At 43.3% G+C, this 24,610-nt stretch overlaps 1 long non-coding RNA gene across 1 annotated transcript in view; it reads right to left on the reverse strand.

Annotated features, from left to right (window-relative positions):
- The window catches only part of LOC130366879 (uncharacterized), a 103,175-nt gene that overhangs the window by 55,256 nt on the left and 23,309 nt on the right, over positions 1–24,610 (reverse strand). Inside the window, exons 2-3 of the long non-coding RNA XR_008891973.1 lie at positions 19,303–19,438; positions 18,869–18,946 (exon numbers count right to left, since the gene is read on the reverse strand). This is a non-coding gene — a long non-coding RNA (uncharacterized LOC130366879). The remainder of the gene's footprint in view (positions 1–18,868; positions 18,947–19,302; positions 19,439–24,610) is intronic.

A 24,610-nucleotide genomic window follows, 5' to 3' on the forward strand; every position in this document is an offset into this window, starting at 1 on the left:
GTGTGCGCCCTAGAGAGCGGGGCCGCGTGCGCCGGGACAGGACAGCAGGAGGACGGGGCAGGTGAGAAGATTGGGATGCGACCCGCTGGCGCGTCCCGCTACGCGGATCGCATCCCCCTCGGTGATAACAGAGCAGTGCTCGCGGTCAGCGGGTCTGATCGGGGCACTGCACGCTGAAGAACGCCGCAAGGGCTCCGGGGAGGAGCAGGGACCCGGAGCGCTTGGCGCAACACTTACCTGTCCTGCGCTGCACTTTTCCTCTGGGCGGCGGCCTGACGAGTGACGTCACTGACGTCCTCCTGTGCAGGTCTGCGGAGGGACGTCACATGCGCGACATACCTCTTCAGACTCGGGCCGGTGTAGTAAAGAAAACTGTGTAGAACCCTTCAAGATACAGTTTTCTTCACTACACTGGCATTTAGCGCTGCTTGCCCGAAGCAGGGCTAAATGCCTGAAGAAGTTACCTGCCCGGCGCCCAGAACTTCATGTCCCGGGCGTCAGGCAATACAAATTACACATACCTGGTGCGGGCCACAAGCTTTCACATACGTGGTGTGGGCCGGGAGTTTGAGACCCCTGATGTTCAGCGATCTGGTCCTGGGCTGTCTTCTTCTACACTTATATACAGTGTTCCGTCAGGTTACCATATTAATCAGTTTAAGGACGACCATTGTATGTTGAAACCATTGTATGTTGAGACCATAACTCTTTGGAAACCTGGAAATTGGTTCTGAAGCCCCAAAATGTCATCCAAAATGGGGAGGAGTAAGGATTAAAGAAAAATAAGTAGATAACTAATACAGATAAAGCAAGTCCTATAATAGTAAGATAGATCTGCTGGGAGCTGTAAATCACTGTCTATGTAGAGGACAGGAGCTTCTTCAGGGTCCTGTACAGTACACACAATGTCCTAAAAAAGTAACATGGAGCCATCCTCATCTGGTGTCCAAAGGAGCAGCTAACCCTGGCACAGGTAATGAGTAGTACAGAACATGTAGTATGTCCAGGTACTGTAGGTGACGCTACCAGACAGCCAGTTAGTGCATACACTTCAGTAATACAGGGGTTGTACCAGTAAAATGCCCATTCTGATTGGTCGGTTCTTCCAGCCATTGACATGTTTCGCAGATCTGGACTGTCTGTAGCATTGTTTGTTGAGTCTGGTTTCAAGTTACAATGGTCGAGAAAAGACCAGAATAGACCATTGTATGTTGAAACCAGTGTATGTTGAGGCTATTGTAAGTTGAGGGATCACTGTATATACAATCATTTTTTAGGTTGAAAATTATTCTAATGGAGATTTAAAACGTTGGAAAGCTGCACCTTCTGTACATAGAGAAAGATGGATCTAGATTAAGTAGTGCTGCATGAAATACAGTATATATATATATATATATATATATATATATATATATATGTATATATATATATATATATATATATATATATATATATCTATATATGTATATGCATATATATATATATATATATATATATATATATATATATATATATAAACACACCTTAACATACAGTAGGTAAAACACTTTCTCATGATAAAGCCATGTACCTTTAAAAAAACGTAAGGTAAACAAATTATACCAGTATATAAGGCATAACATTATCACCCATAGTACGCAGATAATATTCCTCATTGTATACTGGTATTAATGGTCTCAGTAGACAGGGTTTGGTCAGTCATATTATGATGGTAATATGCATGGTGATCATACATATTACCATCATACTGTTACTGACCAAATCCTCTATACTGAGACCTGAGACAATATAGTGGTAGATATCAGTTGTTCACAGGCTCTGCAGGTCATAAAAGTGATCACTTACAATTACATCTGATGACATCTTCAGATCACAGCCATACTCTTTTCTTTTTCTTCTCCATCTGATTTAAACCGTCATTACAATTCTTCCAGCCACAACTCGTCTCCACATAATCTATAAGACAAACATTTTAGGCTCCGCACTTTTCCAACATCTATCTTCCAAATAGTAATAATAACCCCCTTGCTGTCCCAGACCATAGGGTGAGTAGATAAGTTGGTTGGGAAAGAGTGGGTAGGTCCCCCACATTAGGTAGTTAGGCCAATTTAGCAGGTAGACAGGTCCTTCTACATATTATTAGATGCCCCCTACCCCTGTAGGTAGTCTAAGCAGCCCCTTTTGCAGTTAGTATTAGCAGCCCCCCACCTGTAGGTAGTATTACAAGCCCCCCCTGTATATAGTAGCAGTGCTCCCTGCAAGAAACCCCTTTTATATAGTAGCCCCCCTAGTAGGTGGCAAGGAGCGCCCCCCCCCCCTGTAAATAGCATTCCCCTGTATGCAGCAGCTCCCCTTGTAGGTAGTAATTAGCAGATCTGACCACCCACCACACCCCTATCCCCCCACGATTGTAAGTAGTATTAGTAGCCCCCTCCTAGATAGTAAGTAGCCCCCCTGTATATAGTAGCAGTGCCCCCTGTAGGTAGTAAGTAGCCCCCCTGTATACAGTAGCCCCCCTTGTAGGTATTACATAGCCCCCACCCTGTATATAGTAACTGTCCCCTGTATACGGAGCCCTCCTGTATATAATAGTAGCAGTGCCCCCTGTAGGCAGTAAGTAGACCCCTCTTTATACACCAACCCCCCCTTGTATATAGTAGCAGTCCCCTGGTGTAAAGTAGCCCCCATAGGTAGAAAGTAGCCCCCCTCCCCTTGTATACAGTATACTAGACCCCCCTGTATATAGTAGCAGTACCCCAATATAAAGTAGCCCCCTGTAAGTGGTAAGTAGCTCCCATTTGTAAATAGTCATCCCCCTGTATGCAGCATCTTCCCCTGTATACAGAACAGCCACCAGGCAGGCAGCCGCAAGAGTGATTGACAGAGCGAGGAGCCAATGGCTCGTCGCTCTGTCAGATTCAAGCAAGCGCTGCTGCCTCCCTATAGGTAATGTGTCAGTGACACATCAACTGCAGCGGCCTTATAGGGGGGAAGGGCCGGCCCACTGGGCAGCGTGGCCCACAGGTGTGTCCGATGGCCAGTCCGGCCTGGTAAACATCCCTAATGGTGGTAGAGTTACTCATTTAGCAGTCATTACAGGGTTACAGATAACTAACATGATTTCCGAGGGTCATTCTACAGTATTTTGAAGATATAAAAGGGACGGTTGGAAAACATGTAGATGGACAAAACTTTTTAGTTGATGCTAAAATACACATTGGGGGAGATTTATTAAAGCCTGTGTAAAAAAAAAAAAGTTAACCAGTTGCCCATAGCAACTAATCAGATTCCATCTTTCATTTTGAAAAGGGCCTGTGAAAAATGAAAGAAGCGATCTGATTGGTTGCTCTGGGTAACTGGCAAACTTTTCCTCAGTACAGGTTTTGATAAATCTCCCTCTTTATTCTTAAATTAGCCACACATATAAACAGGAAATGTACATGAGGGATAATGTAATGTTTTTGCAGGATTAAAGGGTATGTATACCATGGAAAACATAGAAGGTGTCAGCAGATAACAGTGATTCGGTCCATCTAGTCTAATAGATTATGCTTACAGATCAGTTTCCCCCTATCTGTGGAATGACCTTTGGTAACCTTTACAGTAGGACAGCTCCTCTCTATTGTCTATGTCCATGGGATTGCTGTAAAGCATATTTCTAATTGCTGTTAAAAACAGCTCATGCAAGATGGCTGCCCTCATAATAAAGTGCAAGTTATTAAATAAAAAGATGACAGATTAGAAAAAAACGGATTCGAAAAAAAAGAACATATTTCAGTATTTGGCTAATCGGTAGAAAAATAATCTAGGCAATACATTCCCGTTAATCTTACTTTGCATGCACTGATTTTTGTGAGAAAATGCTTTTGACCAAGGAAAGACTGTGCAAGCTGCACAGAGGCCCTGCAGACAGAGGGCCCACTACTATTAGAATCTAGGTTTCACATTTACCGGTGGATTGTTACAGAGCTGAGGTATTTTTTGAAGGACCATGAATTAGATGGTTGCTGAAATGTAGGTAGCTGTAATATAGTCCCTGGGCACACTGTATATGGACTCTTGGTACCAGAAGTAGGATCAGCAATCCTTAAGTAGGAAGCAACAGAACATCGACACAGAGTTTTTGGAAATATGAATTTGTTTGTTTACTCAAGAATTCCAGACTATGGGGAAGATTTTTCATAACGTGTAGAGTAAGAGTGGTGCAGTTGCCCATAGCAACCTATCAGATGGCTGCTTTCATTTTTCAAAGGTCTTTTTAAAAACGAAAGTAGTGATCTGATTAGTTGCTATGGGAAACTGTACCACTCTTACTCTACACAGGTTTTGATAAATCTCCCCCTACATCTATATTTTTAATATTTCTGCTTATACTTGGCCTTCCGTAAACAGAAATCTGGAAAATTATAAGAGTGCAATTTAACCAATGTCTTGCCCTGCGCTCTGTCGCTATTTGGACAACAAATTCTGAAGAAGGCCAAGTCTAGGCAGATATGCCAAACATATTTGAATTCATGAAGTGCTATAGCTTCATACTCGTGGTAGCCAGCTGTGACATCAAACATCTTTCTATCAGGTAAGGTGACATTAGAAATAAGTGTCAGGTAAGTGTCATGTTGTGACATCACAATTCCATACCGGTAGCATGATGTGATATCCCCATTGTTTATCACTAGCGTACCATCTTAACTATCTGTAATCAGTTCATCTACTCTAGTATCAAAAAGTGTTTTAGTGAGGTGAAATGCTGTGATGTCAGGTAAGCTGTTGTGACATCACATGTTTTATACAGGAAAACAGCAGTGATATCACAATGCATTTTAATAAGGTAACCTTAGAGGTGGACATATGAATAAAATTTCAATAAAAAATCCCATATAGAAACATTGCATTCCACTGTTCCCATAAATATAAAACATGCCACATTTGAATAATGCTAATCTAATCTTACCACGTATGCCTCTACAGCTCTCAAACATCGGTTAGGTAGAAGCGGGGAATTTATTTGTCAGCCAAGTGTCAAGGAGGCTGTACCAAGCTGCTCAAGTGCCAATGCCTGGCACATCTTCTTGCTTGGTCTCACCTCCCAAACACCTTTTTGTGTGATGAACAGGACTCTTTATGTCAATCAACGAGGGGCTGGGAGGTGAGGGCAAGCAAGCAAGAAATGCAATATCATGGCACTTGAGCAGCTTGGCATTACCTCCTTGACACTTGACTGAGAAGTTTGGCTACAGGAAATGTATAGTTAGCCCTTATAACAGCTATCTAATGGTGTCTTCAGATCTTGGCAAACACACCTGACAGATTCCATTTAAGAAAAATGTAATGCAAAGGGAAAAAAGATCTGTTTGGACGATATCTTCCCAAAAAAATAGTTCTCACAGATACACATTCTCCAGAAACCTAAGATCTGTATGTAGAGAAGCAGAAATCTCATGTAGTTGACGTCTTAATATAAAGAGAAGACAGTCAACTTAAAGGCTTCTATAATACAGATTAGCATTTTCCTCTTGTAGTATCATACCTAGATTAAAGTTATATTTACAAATAAAACTTATTTTCCTTATAAGACCACATTGTAGGTCAGGTTTTATTTTCTGTTGTGCTAACCCTTTTGACCCTAAAATCCTCATTTTCACACCAAATGTAAACTTATTTTAGACATCCTGTTGAATTGTTCCTTCTATACAGTAGTATCTGTCCATCAGAGTCAGCAGCATCTGAACACATTAGTTAAAACTTTATTTAGGTCTGAGAATGCTGTCTAAATAAACATACAATCTAAATAATGCACTCCACCCCATAAATTCTGAAGTGAAGCAAGTGTTCTTACTTTGGGACACCTCTCGTGTTGACAGCACTGATCAGACAGCTGCTGTTCTGCTTTTGGTGGGACAGACACTTATCATTAAATATTAACATGGGAACAAAGCCTAAACCTTCGGCAGGAAAATACTTAGATATCGTCTGAAAAAAAAAATAACAATAATGGAACACATTCCTAATCATTATGTGAACTGGGCCAGTGCCAGATCCATACATCAAGCATTTGTCATAGGATCCTAGCAGTAACATACATTGTGTGTGTAAAATGTCATTTGCATTGATAGTAGTAGGGCTTGGCTGTGGATATACTGTTCCCACTAGTAGTTTAACTACTTTAATGCACTCTTAGTGTTATTGTTTAGATTTTTCACTGAAACTCTTGATGTATCAGATTTTAAGCTGAGCACTGAGGCAGCAGTGATGGATGCCCCATTGTGCAGGCAGATACTTGCTTGCATGCATTTTAGCAGATTGTCTGTTGTTTTTAAGCTATGGACTCAGAGGTGCTGAAAGACCGCTATTGATTTACAATGTACAAGTGTCCCTCTGCTGTCATTATACCAATTTTTCCACACATTCCATCGCCGGGCCGTGTATTTGGCTTTTACATGCCTTATGCTGGCTTGTAAAAATACACCTATAAAATCCTTTTACTTCGGTCTAAATTTCAAGAACAATAAATAATAAAAAGACAAACGCTGTAGTATTTGGTAGGGACAATTTATCATGCGATGATCAGCTTTCCTCACTATTATTATATAAATAAGGTCATTTGCTGCTCTGTTTACATCTTTCAGAGGTCTAGGCTGGGATCTCGCATGGTGTAATCAAAGTTTCTTTCATAAAATGTCAAACTAAAATGTTTAGTTTCAGGTTTGCTTGGTTATAAATTAACTTGGACAGACTAGATGGGAATTTCACAAGGCAAAAAAAAAAAAAAAAAACATTGTAAGTACAGTGCATTTCTGTTGCTGTATTTTTCTTCTTTGCAAGTAAGGGCTCAGGTGCAGCACCTTTGAGTTTTATGAAGTCGCAATACAGCACCCGTGCAAGTGTATAACCTGCCACTATACCTCCTTATGCCTCCAATTTCATACAGTGTTATTTTTTATCAGATTCTTTATGACTTCATCTGACTTTATATGCATGGAGGTATTCTACTCTAGAAGTATTGTTTTTAAGGGAATCTGTCAGCTTAAGATCATGCTCAGTGAAAAAAGTTTCAAGGAAGCTGTGCTGAGCTGCAGGATGCACACCTCCTTCATGCTTCACCCCTCTCTGCACATGCTCAGTGCTGATAGAGGAGCCCTGTACATTAATCAATCAAAGCAAGGAGGGTTGGGGAAGGGAGGAGGCATGCATGTTTCAGTTAAGCACAACCTCCTTGACACTTGTGCCCTGAGCATGATCTAAAGCTGACAGATTCCTTTTAAGGGGCAATACCATGAGGGGCAATATGTAGGCCACTTAAAATTGGCATATAAACTATATTCATAAAAGGCTCTTCAAAGTGCTGGAGCCCTAAGATTCACTCAAATGAAATGTGATAATACAAAATGGAAACAAATGTTATCTAGTTAAAAAAAAAACTGGGTAAACATGAAAGTCTAAAGTTTCACAGAGGAGAATGAGAATTGTTAAAAAAAAAAAAATCATCATCATTTAAAGGGGTATTCCAGGAAAAAACATATTTTTTATATCAACTGGTTCCAGAAAGTTAAACAGATTTGTAAATTAATGACTAATATGTAACAATAGGTATACTACTAACTGATAGGAAAAAACAACATCTGTTAGTACATCCGGTAATGATGGAATCAGTAATGTTCACTTTATCCAGTTTGTTATACTTGCGGTTTCGTTGCAGTTTTTCATGCGGTGCAGGTATTCCGATTGTTGATTAAGAAGAGATGCCTGTGTCCATAATCGTGAGGGTAAAACGGGAGAACACCCCGGCCGGTGGCGTCTCGACCGTACCTCATTCATTTAGCGGTCAATTCGGTGATGTTGGACGATCAGTGGTGAAGTCACTACTGGTGCCTTGAAGGTCCATAATGCTATCCTACGCATAGGATAAGATACGGTTTCCTTCGAAGGAAACCGTATCCAAGTTTCCGAAATGCGTAGGATAGCATTGTGGACCTCCAAGGCACCAGTAGTGACGTCACCACTGACCGTCCAACATCACCGGACTGATCGCGAAGTGAGCGAGGTACGGCCGAGATGCCACCGGCCAGGGCGTTCTCCCGTTTTACCCTCACGATTCTCTTCTTAATTAACAATCGGAATACCTGCACCGCATGAAAAACCGCACCGAAAAAGCAAGTATAACAAACTGGATAAAGCGAACATTACTGATTCCATCATTACCGGCATGTACTAACAGATGTTGTTTTTTCCTAACAGTTAGTGCTATACCTATATATACCGCAGCACATCATTGCCATTAATCCATAAACAACAACCAACATACATGCAATTATACATGTATAATTCATAGGTTGGCTAATATATACACATTTAAATCGGTCTCAAGTATCAATTATAATAACATTGTTTTTAAATTTATCTTGCATTTATTTTATATCAGATATCCCTTTATTTATTACGAACAATGTCAGCATAGCTATCTATCACATCTCTATATAGGTATGCATTTTTCTATACCATTCTACACACGTATTTAATTAATTATTATAAGTACCATTTAGCGCTTATTAATAAACTGTATTTTAGATTTGTAAATTACTTCTATTAAAAAATCTTAATCCTTCCAATAATTATCAGCTGCTTAAGTTGAGTTGTTCTTTTCTGTCTGGCAAAAGTGCTCTCTGCTGACATCTCTGCTTGTCTTGGAAACTGCAGAGGTTTGCTATGGGGATTTGCTCCTACTCTGGACAGTTCCCAATACAGGTGTCATCAGAGAGCACTTAGACAGAAAGGAACAGCTAATCCTTTGCTGCAGCTAATGGCTGTTGGGAATTCTGGGAGTTTTGCAACATCTGGAGGGCCACGAGTTTGAGACACCTGATTTAATGGAAAGTCGTGATATTGCACTTTTATGAAAAAAAAAAAAAAAAAAAAAAATTCTTAAAGGGGATCAAGTATGTATACTAAACCCTTTAAAACTGAAGTATGGTAAATATTATAATACATTTTAGGGGGTATTGTGTATACTATAATCAATTAAGGGGCACAATGTTGGTGTTTTCATGGGGTGCAGTGTGTATTAATATTATATTCAAAGTGCACAGAGCGTGGAAGGGTTATATTCAGAGGCAGTAATATATTTACAGGAAACACAATGTGTGGCACAATTATATCTAGAGGTATAGTATGTGGTAGAATTATATTCAGGGGGCACTGTGTGTGTGGCAATATTATATTTAGAGAGTAAGGTGTTTGACAGTATTATATTCAAGGACACAATGTGGGGCACTACTATATTCAGAGGTCACAGTCTGTGACTCTTGTTTTTAGAGGTCACAGTGTGTGGAAGTATTACATTCTAATGTATAATGTGTGGCAGTACCACGTTGACTGGACTCCCACCAACTAAGCCAACACACTTGGTTCTGTATTGATGCGGTGAAATAACCTCAAAACAGCTGTATGCAAATGGATACTCTCTCCTTCTAGAGAGATTTCTGGCTTGGCATAAATTCCCAATACGTTTTTAAAACTTTCTAAAACTTGAGTGAAACACAGACATTTAGGAAAAAATACCTGAAAAGGGGGTGTGATTAAGCTACTTTGCATCTCATTTCTTCCCAGTATTCCCAGTGGTGTGCTTATGGCCTATGAATCTCCACACACCAGTATGGTGTTCTCCTCAAGAGAACTCTTAACCCTTTGATACCCGAGCATCATATTCATGGGCACAGTTTGTGAACCTGTTGCTTTGCGTTGTGTTCACTTGTAAGGTCCGCAAGAGTTTTTAAGATTTTATTTCCAACCCCTGGATAACACCCAATTTGGGCTGGATGGGCTGTTCAGCATGGAGACCTCCTGACTCTCCCATGTTAGGTGAATGAGAGATCAGACATTAGTGGATTTTCCCTTCTCTTGAAATAAAAATGGACACTCCACCATAAGTTCATGTTCACCGGGTGTGACCAAAAAATTGCTGTCATTGTTACGCTCTGCGCTCCCGCTGTAAGCTCCAGACTGTCCGGTGTCCCCATCTGCCAGCGGGGCTGGGATTCACATCGCGGGACGCGCCCACATGCGAATCCCAGCCTGCCACTCACCTCGCTCCGTTGCCTCTGTGTCTCAGCTCCAGCATGCGCGTCCCCATCTCCTAGGGCACGCAGGTGCTGGAGCTCTGAAATTTAAAGGGCCAGTGCGCCCATAATTAGTGTTTGTACCTGACACCACATTATAAGTGCCTGCACCTCCCACACTTCCCTGCTGGATCTTCAGTGCCCCTAGCCTCAGATTAAGCAACCCTTATAGCCTGTTAGCCTTACGCTTGTTTTCAGACCTTCTGCTACGTTAATAGACTCCTCACCTTTGCCGCCTGCCTTGACCTTCTGCTACGTTTGACTACACTACTGCCTTATCCTTTGTTACCTCGCCTTGCCTAGCTACCTGTGTGGTTGAGCCATGTCGGGGGGTAGTGACCTGTGTGCCGCCTGCTGCAGCAAGCCCATCCTGCCTTGCGGCGGGCTCTGGTGAAGACCAGCGGCACCTTAGATTCCACTCCCTGATACGGTCCGAGTCATCAGCCACACAGGTTAGAGGATCCACATCCAGCTCCGTTACAGCAATGGGGTTCCTGGGGTTCCTCTTCCTGAGTCCGGATCTCGCTTCCATCATGGTGCTCCAGTCAAAGCATTTGGCCCAGCAGGCACAGCAGTTGAGCCAGTTATCCGCCATGATGCAGCAGTTGCTAACTGCAAAGCAACAACCACCACCACAACCACAACCTCCTCCCGCTCCTGCAGTCGTCTCCTAATCAAGACGCGGTCTGTCTCTTCCCGGAAATATGAGGGGGATCCCAAATCCTGTCGTGGTCTCGTGCACATCCCAAGTCCTGTCGTGGTTTCATGCACATTGAACTCATGGCGGATCAGTTCACTACGGAACAAGCAAAGGTGGCCTTCATCCTCAGTCTTTTAACTGGAAGGGCTTTGGCCTGGGCAACTCCGCATTGGGATCACAGTGATGCCCTCACAACCAATCTCCAGGCATTTCTCCCCAAATTTCGGGGTGTCTTTGAAGAACCTGCTTGAGCTTCCTCCGCTGAGATGGCATTGCTGAGCCTTACTCAGGGCAACTCCTCTGTGGGCGAGCATGCCATTCGGTTTTGTACCCTGGCATCGGAGTTAGCATGGAATGATGAAGCTCTTTGCGCCACCTTCAAGAGAAGGTTATCAAGTCAAATCAAGGATGTCCTCGCTGCCCGGGAATTGCCATCTAATCTGAATGAGTTTATATAGTTGGCATCCCGGACTGATATCCGTTTCTGAGAGCGGCGTGAGGAACTACGCCTAGAAAAGGAATCTGCACGACCTCTGTGCTTTCCTCATCTGGCACCTGGCTTCAAGCAGCCACCGCAACCTTCTACATTGCCTCCCGCAGTGAAGGCTATGCAGGTGGATCGGTCTCGCCTGACCTAACAGGAAAGAACTCGCCAACGAACTGAGAATCTTTGCCTATACTGCACCAGTGCGGATCACTTCCTAAAAGATTGTCCTCTGCATCCTCAGTCACAGGGAAACGCTCGCACATAGGGTTTGTTGGAGAGGCTTCTCTAGGTGTGAATATCACCTCTCCACGCTTAAATATGACGGTCCAGCTTTTCCTACCCTCCAAAGAGATCATCACTGTTCTTGTCTTTTTGGACTCTGCTTTCTAGTACATAGGCATCGTCTGCCGGTGTCCCGCATGTTAAAGGGGTACTCCGGTGCTTAGACATCTTATCCCCTATCCAAAGGATATTGAATAAGATGACTAATCGAGGGAGTCCCGCCGCTGGGGACCCCCGTGATCTTGCACGCGGCACCCCGTTTGTAATCAGTCCCCGGAGATCCGGGACTGATTACCGGCGACTACAGGGTGAGCGGCGTGTGACGTCACGCCCCCGCCCCGTGTGATGTCACGCTCCGCCCCTCAATGCCACGAGAGGGGGAGTGACAGCTATCACGCCCCCCCGTAGGCTTGCATTGAGGGGCGGTGCGTGACATCACACGGGGGCGTGACGTCACACGCCGCCCGCCCTGTAGTCACCGGTAATCAGTCCCGGAGCAAACACGCTCCGGGGATTGATTACAAACGGGGTGCCGCGTGCGAGATCACGGGGGTCCCCAGCGGCGGGACTCCCTCGATCAGGCATCTTATCTCCTATCCTTTGGATAGGGTATAAGATGTCTAATCACCGGAGTACCCCTTTAAAGCCTCTGTACATCTCTACAGTGAATGGTGAAAGACTGTACTGTACTGTGCTATATCGCACAGAACCATTGTCTATGCAGGTTGAAGTCTCACATAGGAAGAACATGTCCTTTTATGTTGTCCCACATTGTACTTCTCCTCTCTTGCTTGGCATACCGTGGTTGCAACTCCATGCTCCGCAGCTAGATTGGAAAACTGGAGAAGTTCTTTGCTGGGGTCCGCATTGCAACAACCACTGCATCCACATACGTGTCTCGAAATTGGAACCATCATCTCGTCCTGGTTTGCCTTCCTTTCTTCAGGACTATGCGGATGTCTTCAGTGAAAAGCAAGCCGAAGTGTTACCATCACATCGTCCCTACGATTGTCCAATTGGATTGCTACCCGGCACCACACCTCCCAGGGGCAGAATCTACCCTTGGCCTGTTCCTGAAACTCTGGCCATGTCTAAATACATCAAAGAGAACCTTCAGAAGGGATTTATCAGGAAGTCCTCTTCCCCTTCCGGAGCCGACTTCTTCTTCGTGGAAAAAAAAGATGGGTCATTGCGACCATGCATTGACTAAAGAGGTTTGAATAAAATTACAGTAAAGAACTGCTACCCATTTCCTTTTATCTCAAAGTTATTTGATCGTCTGCTAGGTGCCAAGATTTTCTCAAAATTTGACCTTCATGGGGCCTATAATCTGATTCGTATACGTGAAGCGGACGAATTGAAGACTGCGTTTAATACGTGTGACGGACATTTCGAATATCTAGTAATGCCATTTGGACTCTGTAATGCTCCAGCAGTCTTCCAGAACTTCGTCAATGATATTTTCCGTGACCTCCTGTACTCCTGTGTCATTGTTTATTTGGATGACATACTCATTTACTCGCCCAGTGTCCAGTCTCATCGCTTTCACCTCCGCCAAGTGTTCCAGCGTCTCCATGAAAATCATCTCTACGCTAACCTGGAGAAATGTACTTTTGAAAAGACCTTCCTTCCTTTTCTGGGCTATATTGTTACCAGTCAATGTCTTCAAATGGATCCCAACAAGTTATCCGCAGTTCAGGACTGGCCACAACCTACTGGTCTGAAAGTGATTTTGCACTTCCTCGGCTTTGCCAATTACTATCGGCAATTCATTCTTCACTGCTCCACTCTGGTAGCTCCCATCGTTGCACTCACCAAGAAGACTGCTAATCCAAAAATCTGGACTCCGGAGACTGAAGAAGCGCTCAAACAGTTAAAGTCCGCCTTCGCATCTGCTCCTTTTCTATCTAGACCCGATCCTAACAAACCATTTATCTTGGAAGTGGTTGCTTCTTCAGTTGGAGCAGGTGTAGTGTTCACACAAAAGTCTACTAAGGGAAAAACTATAACCAGCGGACTTTTCTTCAAAACCTTCTCCCCTGCGGAAAAAAACTGTAACATCGGAGATTGCGAGCTCTTGGCCATTAAGTTGGCGTTAGAAGAATGGTGTCACCTCTTGGAAGGCTCTGTACATCCGGTCACTATTTATTCAGACCACAAAAACTTGCTCTATCTTCCTCGGCACTCCCGGAGGTCTTCATTTTTCTCCAGATTCGACTTCTACATCCACTTCCGTCCTGCAGAAAATAATTTACGAGCAGACGCCCTTTCCAAGTCTTCTGATGTGCATGACCATGAATCTCCTCCGCAGCATGTTATTTCTCCTGAACGTCTCATCTCTGCAGCACCTGCAAGTCTTCAGCATCTGCCTCCCGAAAAGACTTACGTATCTCCCCATATGAAGCTCCGAGTCCTGAAATGGGGATATTCTTCTCTTCTGGCTGGCCATCCTGGTATTTGTAAATCCCTACAGCTCATCTCCAGACAATACTGGTGGCCTACCTTATAACGGGATGTCGTTGATTTTGTCTGGTCCTGCTCAGTCTGTGCTCGGGACAAGTCCCCTCGTTCCAAACCATTGGGACTTCTTCAGCCCTTGCCGGTTCCAGAGCTTCCCTGGACCAACATTTCCATGGACTTCATTACCGACCTTCCATCTTCCGTGGCAATACAGTCATCTGGGTGGTAGTAGATCGATGTTCTAAAATGGCTCATTTTATATCATTACCAGGCCTTCCTTCTGCACCACATCTTGCTAAGCTTTTTCTTCAGCATATCTTTTGCTTACACGGACTTCCTTCCCATATAGTATCTGACCGGGGTTTCCAATTCGTTTCTAAGTTCTGGCGGGCCCTCTGCTCACACCTTCAAGTTAAGCTGGATTTTTCCTCGGCTTACCACCCTCAATCTAATGGACAGGTTGAAAGGGTGTATCAGATCTTGGTAGACTATCTACGCCATTTCATTTCGGCGCGTCAAGATGACTGGGTTGATCTGCTTCCCTGGGCAGAGTTTTCCTACAATCATAAAGATTCTGATTCCACTGGTACTTCATCCTTCTATGTGGCCTATGGACTTCACCCTCATCCTCCTCACTCCTTATCTTCTTCCTCTGGAGTTCCTGCTGTGGATGAACAAGTGCTTACATTTTGTTCCATCTGGCAGAAGACACGTCGCTCTCTTCTACTTGCTACTTCTCGCATGAAATTCCAAGCGGACAAGAAAAGACGTCCTCCTCCTCAATTTTCTCCTGAATTTTCCCAGTTATAAACTAGGTCCTCACTATTTGGGTCCCTATAAAGTCAAGAAGAGACTTAATCCCTCCATCTGCCCTCCTCCCTTGGGATCCTGAATTCCTTCCATGTTTCCCTCTTGAAACCAGTCATCTACAACCATTTTTCTCAAAAGGACATCTCACCTTCTCCTATCTCTGGCACCTCAGATGTTTTTGTTGTTAAGGAGATCTTGCACTCCAAATTTTCAGAGGAAAGCGCTTTTCTCTTGTAAATTTGGAAGGATTCGGTCTGGAGGATAGGTCTTGGGAGCCGCAGGACAACATTCTGGACCAGGACCTTCTCTGGAAATTCCTGAACCGCAGAAGGAGGGGGAGACCAAAGGGGGGGGGAGTACTGTTACGCTCTGCGCTCCAGCCACAAGCTCCGGTCCTGAGCGCAGTGTCCCGGTGTCCCAATCTGCCGGCGGGGCTGGGATTAGCATCGCTGGACGTGCCCGCTTTCAAACCCCAGCCCGTCACTCACCTTGCTCCGCTGCCTCTGTGTCTCGGCTCCTGCGTGCGTACCCATCTTCCAGGGCGCGAGCGCGTGCAGGAGATCTGAAATTTAAAAGACCAGTGCGCTCATAATTAGCGTTTGCATCTGACACCAAATCATAAGTCCCTGTACCTCCCACACTTCCCTGCCAGATCTTCAGTTCCCCTAGCCTGAGATTAAGCAACCCTTATAGCCTGTTAGCCTTACCCGTGTTTCCAGACCTTCCGCTACGTTATTAGACTCCTCACCTTTGTCGCCTGCCTTGACCTTCTGCTACGTTTGACTATGCTACTGCTTTATCCTTTGGTACCTCGCCTTGCCCAGCTACCTGTATGGTCGAGCTGTGTCGGGGTAGTGATCTGGGTGTCGCCTGCCACAGCAAGCCCATCCTGCTTTGCGGCGGGCTCTGGTGAAGACCAGCGGCACCTTAGACTCCACTTCTCGATACGGTCCAAGTCATCAGCCACGCAGGTTAGAGGAGACAAATCCTCCTCCGTTACAGTCATCAGCATTACTTAAAAAATGCATACAATAAGTTTAGGTGATTTCATAAAAGCGTTAATACCTTCAGACCACAAAGCTATGAAATCTGCTTTGTAGATAGTGTTGATGGCTGCACTTTGCAGGACCTAAAGGTATTTCTTTAGAGATAAGCCTTGGCAAATATTTACTAAATTAGGAAGGTTAAGTTCCTCTTTAAAGCCTATTGTAATTGCCTATTCATTCCTTCCTTAAATAACATTATTTAAGGAAGGAATTAACTTAGTGGTTAGGATTACTAACCATAAGACACTTACCTTAGAAGTGTTGTCTTATTTTAAACTAATCTGTAACAAAAACAAGTATTGTCTTTAAAACTATAACCACATAAATATTGAGTATCATATTTAATAAATACAATATGGGATATCAAGCAAAAACTTTTCTGTGGTAACTTTATAACAATAACTACTGTAATTGAAAAAATAGCTTAAAACTAAAAGGTGAAGGTTGTCCCATGGCCATTTTACCTCTGTCTTTAAAGGGGTACTATCGCGCTGACAACTTATCCCCTATCTAAAAGATAGGGGATAAGTTGCCTGATCACGTGGGGTCCCGCCACTGGGGACCCCCGGGATCTCGCACGCAGCACCATGCTCTCATCAGGCCCCGGAGCGAACATCGCTCCGGGTCTGATGACTGCCGATCACGGGGCCAGAGTATCGTGATGTCACGGCTCTGCCCCCATGTGACATCACGCCCCGCCCCCTCAATTTAAGTCACAGCTGTCTCGCCCCTGCCATAGAGTTGCATTGAGGGGGCAGAGCGTGACGTCACATGGGAGCGGAGCTGTGACGTCATGATCACCGGCCCGTCATCAGACCCGGAGCAGATGTTTGCTCCGGGGCCTGATGACAGCGTAAACTTTATACTGGAATACTAGAATATTAGCAGACAAAGTATTTCATTCCCACTAGTGTTCAAATCTCAAGTTAATAATATTGTTTTATCTATTTTCTTCTCTTTAGAAACATAAATTTAGTCTGGTCATACATTTTGCATGCCCATTTAGCTGTTTTATTTATTTATTTTTTAATTTTGATCTCCTCCTTCTCAACAAGTGTATTAGGCTTTGTATGTTTTTTCAAAAGGAAGAGGAGGTCAAGCTGCTTTTATATTCATCTGGCAGTGCCTTATCTAACTCAATATCACTTGTCAGAGGAAAGTTGGAATGTCCTCTACACATGGATGTTCAGCTGGTCCATCAATCCATCAGCTTGTCTGTATGTAGATTGAGCCGCATGTATGTCAGGGTTTAGAGATATTTCTAGGATGATATTTTTTTTCAATTTTATCAAGTAAACGCCTAAAATTTGGCTCTGAACCAAAAGTCTAAATATTTAATCTGTCCTTGTCTCTAAAAATATCTTGACCATTTGCACAAAAAAAAAAAAACATACACCGTTCCAAAAAATAAGCACCATGAAAATGGATGTTTATAGCGAGCCCTGGATGAACTGCCAGAAGAACAGTTTCTGGAACATCTCCTAACATTGGTCAGTTGCAAATGAAAGTACAGAACATGTAATGGGGCTGTAAAAACAGGGCAATGTAAACAGGCTAAGTATTTCAATCTAACCCTTTTGTACTTCAAACAATCCGAGTAAAGTAAAAATTGCTTTATAGGCTCCCCACAGTAAAACATTTAAGTGATTTGTCCCTGTCTAATGTGCACTTTCTTTCTTTCAACCTTTACAGAGTAGGGGAGTGTGCCAGTCTGTAAAACCTTAAAGCTGATGAAATCTCAGCCAGATCTGTTATCTCCCTATGTTATAAAGGTCCTCACCAGAGAGATTAAAGAGCAAGGTTACTGTGACAATTTGTTTACATGCAGAGAAAGATTAAGATCTCGTTGAAAGGGAATAAAAATAACATCTTCTTGTGCTGTCACAGCAGGACGCTCATAGTAATCAACACTGGTCTGATTTCAGGGATAATTTAGGACCAATTTATAATCCTAATTAAAAAAAAGAATTTAATTTCAGATGCTATTTGGATAGCTACCAGGGAAAAGGTTATTTAAAGATCTCTATCGGATAACACAAAGTTGTTACACACAAGAGATAACACATTTAGGGAATAGCAAACATTGCATTGTATTCCATAGCATCGATTAGGTTTAATTTCGTACAACACTTTGTCGTAATATAAATGATGTTCAGAACTGAGCTTTTGTTTGCCATATGCTGTTATATTTTTATACAATCATAAATATCATTGACATTTTTTCCATTTCGAGTTTTACCACGTGTGGTAATCCTGATTGTTCATGTCACTTAGTGTCAGGTCAGACTTGACCCAATGAACTTTGGTTACTTTCATGCTGATGGGTCATATGCCAATCAGATTAGTTTGCATGAAACTGTCCAAGCGTTGACACTAGTCACTAGTCTTTACTAGGACATGCAGGTAATGAAGTGCACACCACTTTAGAATATTGTGGTTGCATAAACACTGAATTTGTGTTTTCATTCGTTTTAAATGTTTTATCTCTTTAGTAATACCTGGGTCTTACACTATAATGATGCATGATGCAACACATTTGGATTTGGCCAGTGAAGAGAGAAAAGGACATCTGCTATCATTAAGTAATATATTTTTACAACAAGGATACTATCGACTGGTTATAAATGAATAGAACCAAAGAACCACAAGAATTCTAAAGAAAAGTGTCTTGGATTGCAAAAAGAAGATAAAATGCCTTGACTCCGTCCCCCTTCCCCCACCACCACCTATGGTTCATTTGATTTTTATTGTCGCTTTTTCTTACCAACCCTGTATTATATTATTCTTTCCAATCAATAAATAAGCAATATACAAAAAATAAATAAATAAAACGTATACTTTTGCATTACATAAAACTACCTATGCCAGCTTGATGTATGCTCACAGAGACACATTGTCCCATTGGAACCAAACAGGGGGCAGAAAACAATAGGCTGCACCTAGTGGTCATATACGGCTACTGCAGATTTACCTTTCCTCTTCTTTAAATAGCCTCAAAGCTTCATGAATTTTCTTGCTAATGCTCTGTCAATATCATCCGATACTAGAACTAGAAAAAAAAATAGAAAACCTGTACCCATATCTTACTAACAAACACATTAAACATACTTGACACACAACAGCATATTATGTATATGATACAGTTTACAAAGTACCCCACAAGAATCAATATTGGGGAGAGACAAAGCAAAAAACAGCAATTCATGATGAGTCTACACAGACATACGATAAAGAAAGAATCTGAATACACTTATAGGTAAGCATTTCTCTGGACCAGGGTAGGGCTCCATATTACAGATGAAAAAGTCTTAAATGGGTATTACCATGATTCACTTTTCACAGCAAACTTAATATTTTGTTAGGTTGAATGAAAATAAATTTCAAGCTCTGAAAAATAACACATACATGACCTTATTTCCTCTTTTCATATAAAAATCTGTGTGGTGGGTGGAGCTTCTGATTGTCACATGACTTTCTCTGAACTCCATTTCCCAGCAGTCATAAGTTCAGGTTCATTCTTGTGCTCCATAGTGTGAGGCATCTATCAAGAGAATAAAACATTCATAATGGTAAAGTTATATCTTCTCTTACACTGGGTACAGTGTTATTACAGGAAATAATATCTTCCCCTCGTGCCAACAGGATTTAGTGTTACAGACTGTCCTATAGACAGCCATAGCTGTGCATAATGTATATTTACCTCATCCTGGCCAGTAAATATTTAGCCAGACTCCCTCATACTTGCAGTGAATGATGTACTTTTAGAAGGTTCTAATGTAGCAGGCAAATGTAGCAGCTGTATATGCTGCAGTCTATTTGGCTGTATAGTCACAAGTCAACTGAACAACTAAACATGTGTGACCATAACAGGAATCTGCCTACAGGATATATCCCATCGCAACATGAAAAAAAAAAAAAAAAGAGAGCATTCAGCCTATATTGGTAGGGCGGCCTTTCATATTTGCAATTATGTTTAATTTCACATAAAGCCTCAGTTTAGACCTATTTATCCTTATGGCAAAACCCCTTTAATACTGAAGGATCATTCTAAATATGACAGGCAGAGGGAAATCTTTGAGTTTTAACTGATAAGAACACACCTGTCATTAATACAAGGGCTATGACTAACACCTGGATTCGTGACTCATTACATTACTTCACAACTCACAGCAGATTGACTCTAGACCTCATCACCTCTATTGCCATCCATATCACAAACCTCATATTTATTGCTTAACCTATGTTGTGCCGAATCATTCCATGTGAGATAGCATAGTAGAATATATTTTAAATGTTTTCCTCTATTCTATGTCATTCATTTGTGAACCCGCTTGATCAAGAGAACTTTCTGATTCAAAAGCCTGCAAATGTAACTTTTGTGGTTTTTAAAAGTGTAACACAAAAGTGGTGACTAATGATAAGATGAGTATTTTAGGGTTAGGAAAAAGCTGTTTTATTAAAAGGGTACTACCGTGCTGACAACTTATCCCCTATCTAAAGGATAGGGGATAAGTTGCCTGATAGCTCAGGGTCCAGCCGCTGGGGACCTCCGCGATCTCGCACGCAGCACCCCACTCTCATCAGGCCCCGGAGCGAACATCCACTCCGGGTCTGATGACGGGGCCGGTGATCGTGACATCACAGCTCCGCCCCCCTGTGACATCTCACTCCGCCTCCTCAATGCAAGTCTATGGCAGGGGCGAGACAGCTGTCTCGCCCCCTGCCATAGACTTACATCGAGGGGGCGGAGCGTGACATCACATGGGGTGGAGCCGTGACATCACGATACTCCGATCCCGTGATTGGCAGTCATCAGACCCGGAGCAATGTTCACTCTGGGGCCTGATGAGAGCGGGGTGCTGTGTGCCAGATCACGGGGGTCCCCAGCAGCGGGACCCCGCGCGATCAGGCAACTTATCCCATATCCTTTAGATAGGGGATAAGTTGTCAGCACGGTAGTACCCCTTTAACTTTAGGAATGTTATTAGACAAATATTAATTGACATTTGTTTTATATTTAAGACACATATTATTAGTAAGGGCCTTATCAGACACAACTGTACACGAGCACCAATCTTGTAGATTATCACCGGCTTGTGAAGTCCATGACAAGTCTTGAACGTCGCATAGTTACTCAGAGCCGCACATCCTTTATTATAATAGAGATGTTCAGCTGACAGACGATGATTTTTCAGCAGGTCAAAGAGAATCGATATCTCAATGCCATGCTCTGTTTAGATCGGGACATTGGACCTACATGTTGATAAGTAGTAGGACTTCTATGGTACCAGTGAACTGCCACACTGCTAATGGTTAATTTATTATTTCATTATAGTCTTTTTACTATTCATATTCATAGTATTTTTAATACATGTTTTTTTATTGATTTTTATTTAAATGATGTATTAATCTTTTTTTTGGGGAAACAGAAGGACTATATTAACCCAATAACACCTCACCTAGCCTTGGCCTCCATGACATGCTACCTTTTTTTGTTTTATTAAATCAAGGCTTTCAAGAGCAATCTTTTTTTATTATTTATTTTTCCATTGAAATAGGTGTATGAGGGCTTGTTTATTGTGGTATTTTTACTGGCACCATATTGGGGGAAATATAACATGTGAAAAAACGTGTATCTTTTTTCAAATTAGGAAAATGTCTACATTATTTTGGTTAGATTTTTGTGATATATATATATATATATATATATATATATATATATATATACTGCTCAAAAAAAATAAACAACACAATGTAACTCCAAGTCAATCACACTTCTGTGAAATCACACTGTCCACTCAGGAAGCAACACTGATTGACAATCAATTTCACATGCTGTTGTGCAAATGGAACAGACAACAGGTGAAAATTTAGGCAATTAGCAAGACACCCCAATTAAAGGAGTGCTTCTGAAGATGGTTACCACAGACCACTTCTCAGTTCTTATGCTTCTTGGCTGATGTTTTGGTCACTTTTGAATGCTGGTGGTGCTTTCACTCTAGTGGTAGCATGAGACAGAGTCTACAACCCACACAAGTGGCTCAGTTAGTGCACCTCATCCAGGATGGCACATCAATACAAGCTGTGGCAAGAAGGTTTGCTGTGTCTGTCAGCGTAGTGACCAGAGAATGGAAGCGCTACCAGGAGACAGGCCAGTACATCAGGAGATGTGGAGGAGGCCGTAGGAGAGCAACAACCCAGCAGCAGGACCGCTACCTCCGCCTTTGTGCAAGGAGGAGCACTGCCAGAGCCCTGCAAAATGACCTCCAGCAGGCCACAAATGTGCATGTGTCCACTCAAACGGTCTGAAACAGACTCCATGAGGGTGGTATGAGGGCCCGAAGTCAACAGGTGGGAGTTGTGCTTACAGTCCAACACCATGCAGGATGTTTGGCTTTTGCCAGAGAACACCAGGATTGGCAAATTTGCCACTGGCGCTCTGTGCTCTTCACAGATGAAAGCAGGTTCACACTGAGCACATGTGACAGACGTGACAGAGTCTGGAGACGCCATGGAGAACATTGTGCTGTCTGCAACATCCTCTAGCATGGCCGGTTTGGTGGCGGGTCAGGAATGGTGTGGGGTGGCATTTCTTTGGGGGGTCGCACAGCCTTCCATGTGCTTTTCAGAGGTAGACTGACTGTCATAGGTTACTGAGAAGAGATCCCCAGACCACTTGTGAGACCTCATGCTGGTGCGGTTGGCCCTGGGTTCCTCCTAATGCAAGACAATGCTAGACCTCATGTGGCTGGAGTGTGTCAGCAGTTCCTGCAAGAGGAAGGCATTGATGCTATGGACCCGCCTGTTCCCCAGATCTGAATCCGATTGAGCACATCTGGGACATCATGTCTCGATCCGTCCACCAACGCCACGCTGCACCACAGACTGTACAGGAGTTGGCGGATGCTTTAGTCCAGGTCTGGGAGGACATCCCTGAGGAGACCATCCGTCACCTCATCAAAAGCATGCCCAGGCGTTGTAGCGAGGTCATACGGGCACGTGGAGGCCAAACACACTACTGAGCCTCATTTTGACTTGTTTTAAGGACATTACTTCAAAGTTGGATCAGCCTGTAGTGTGGTTTCCCACTATGATTTTGAGTGTGACTCCATATCCAGACCTCCATGGGTTGATACATTTGATTTCCATTGATAATTTTTGTGGGATTTGTTGTCAGCACATTCAACTATAAAGACGAAAGTATTTCATACAATTAGTTAATTCATTCGGATCTAGGATGTATTATTTTGGTGTTCCCTTTATTTTTTTGAGCAGTATATATATATATATATATATATATATATATATATATATATATTATGTTTAACCCCTTAAGGACCCTTGACGTATGCGTATGTCATGACACCCTGGTACTTAAGGACCCATGACGTACGCGTTCATCATGGGGAATTCCGGTCCCCGACGCGCGCCAGGCGGGGATCAGACCGGGATGCCTGCTGAAATCATTCAGCAGGCATCCCGTGCAAATGCCCAGGGGGGTCATCAGACCCCCCCATGTCAGTGATCGCGACAAATCACAGGTGAATTAACACCTGCGATTTCCGCAATTCCGGGTCATACGGGTCTATGGTGACCCAGAAAATCAGGGGGATCGGGGGTTGTCTAAGACACTTACGATCCCCCTGAAGGGATAGGAGTGAGGTGGCAGGGGTGCCACCCCTCCTATCCCTGCTATTGGTCGAATAGGCGCGATGATCAATAGCAGATCGGGGTCGGGGGGGTTAACTTTTGGTTTCCCCGTTCTGCCCACCCACAATAGGCGAGGCAGAACGGGGAAACGACAGAGGACTGGTGACGAAGTCCACTTACTCATCCATGGCGGCGGAGGCGACGATCGACGGTGGAGATCGGTGGGCGGCGATGTCATGCGGCTTGCTCCCAGGATCCTACAGAAGCCGATAAGTTGCTTAGCAACATCTGGAGGGCTACAGTTTGAGAACACTATACAGTGATCTTCAAACTGTGACCCTCCAGATGTTGCAAAACTACAACTCCCAGCATGCCCAGACAGCTGTTTGGGCATGCTGAGATTTGTAGTTTTGCAATAGCTGGAGGGCTACAATTTGAGACCACTATACAGTGATCTACAAACTACGACCCTCCAGATGTTGCAAAACTGCAAATACCAGCATGCCCAGACAGCAAACAGCTGTCTTGGCATTCTGGAAGTTGTAGTTGCGTACCTCCAGCTGTTGCATAACTACATCTCCCACATCTGGAGGCACACTGGTTGGAAAATGCTGAGTTAGGTAACAGAACCTAACTGAACCAGTGTGCCTCCAGCTGTTGCAAAAGTACAACTCCCAGCATGCATGGTCTGTCAGTACATGCTGGGAGTTGTAGTTTTGAAACAGCTGTTGGTTCCCCCCCCCCCCCCCCCCCATGTGAATGTACAGGGTACATTCACACGGGCAGGTTTACGGTAAGTTTCTTGAAGTTTGTCGCCGCAGAACAAACTCCTAGCGGGAAACTCACTGTAAACCGCTGCCAGTGTGAATGTGCCCTAAAAACACTGCACTACACTAACACATAATAAAGGATAAAGCACTACATATACACCCCCTTACACTGTCCCCCCCAATAAAAATGAAAAGCATATTGTACTGCAGTGTTTCCAAGATGGAGCCTCCAGCTGTTGCAAAACAACAACCCCCAGCATTTCCGGACAGCCACTGACTGTCCAGGCATGCTG

Source organism: Hyla sarda, chromosome 4, assembly GCF_029499605.1.
Source record: "Hyla sarda isolate aHylSar1 chromosome 4, aHylSar1.hap1, whole genome shotgun sequence".
In the NCBI taxonomy this organism is placed as follows: Eukaryota; Metazoa; Chordata; class Amphibia; order Anura; family Hylidae; genus Hyla; species Hyla sarda.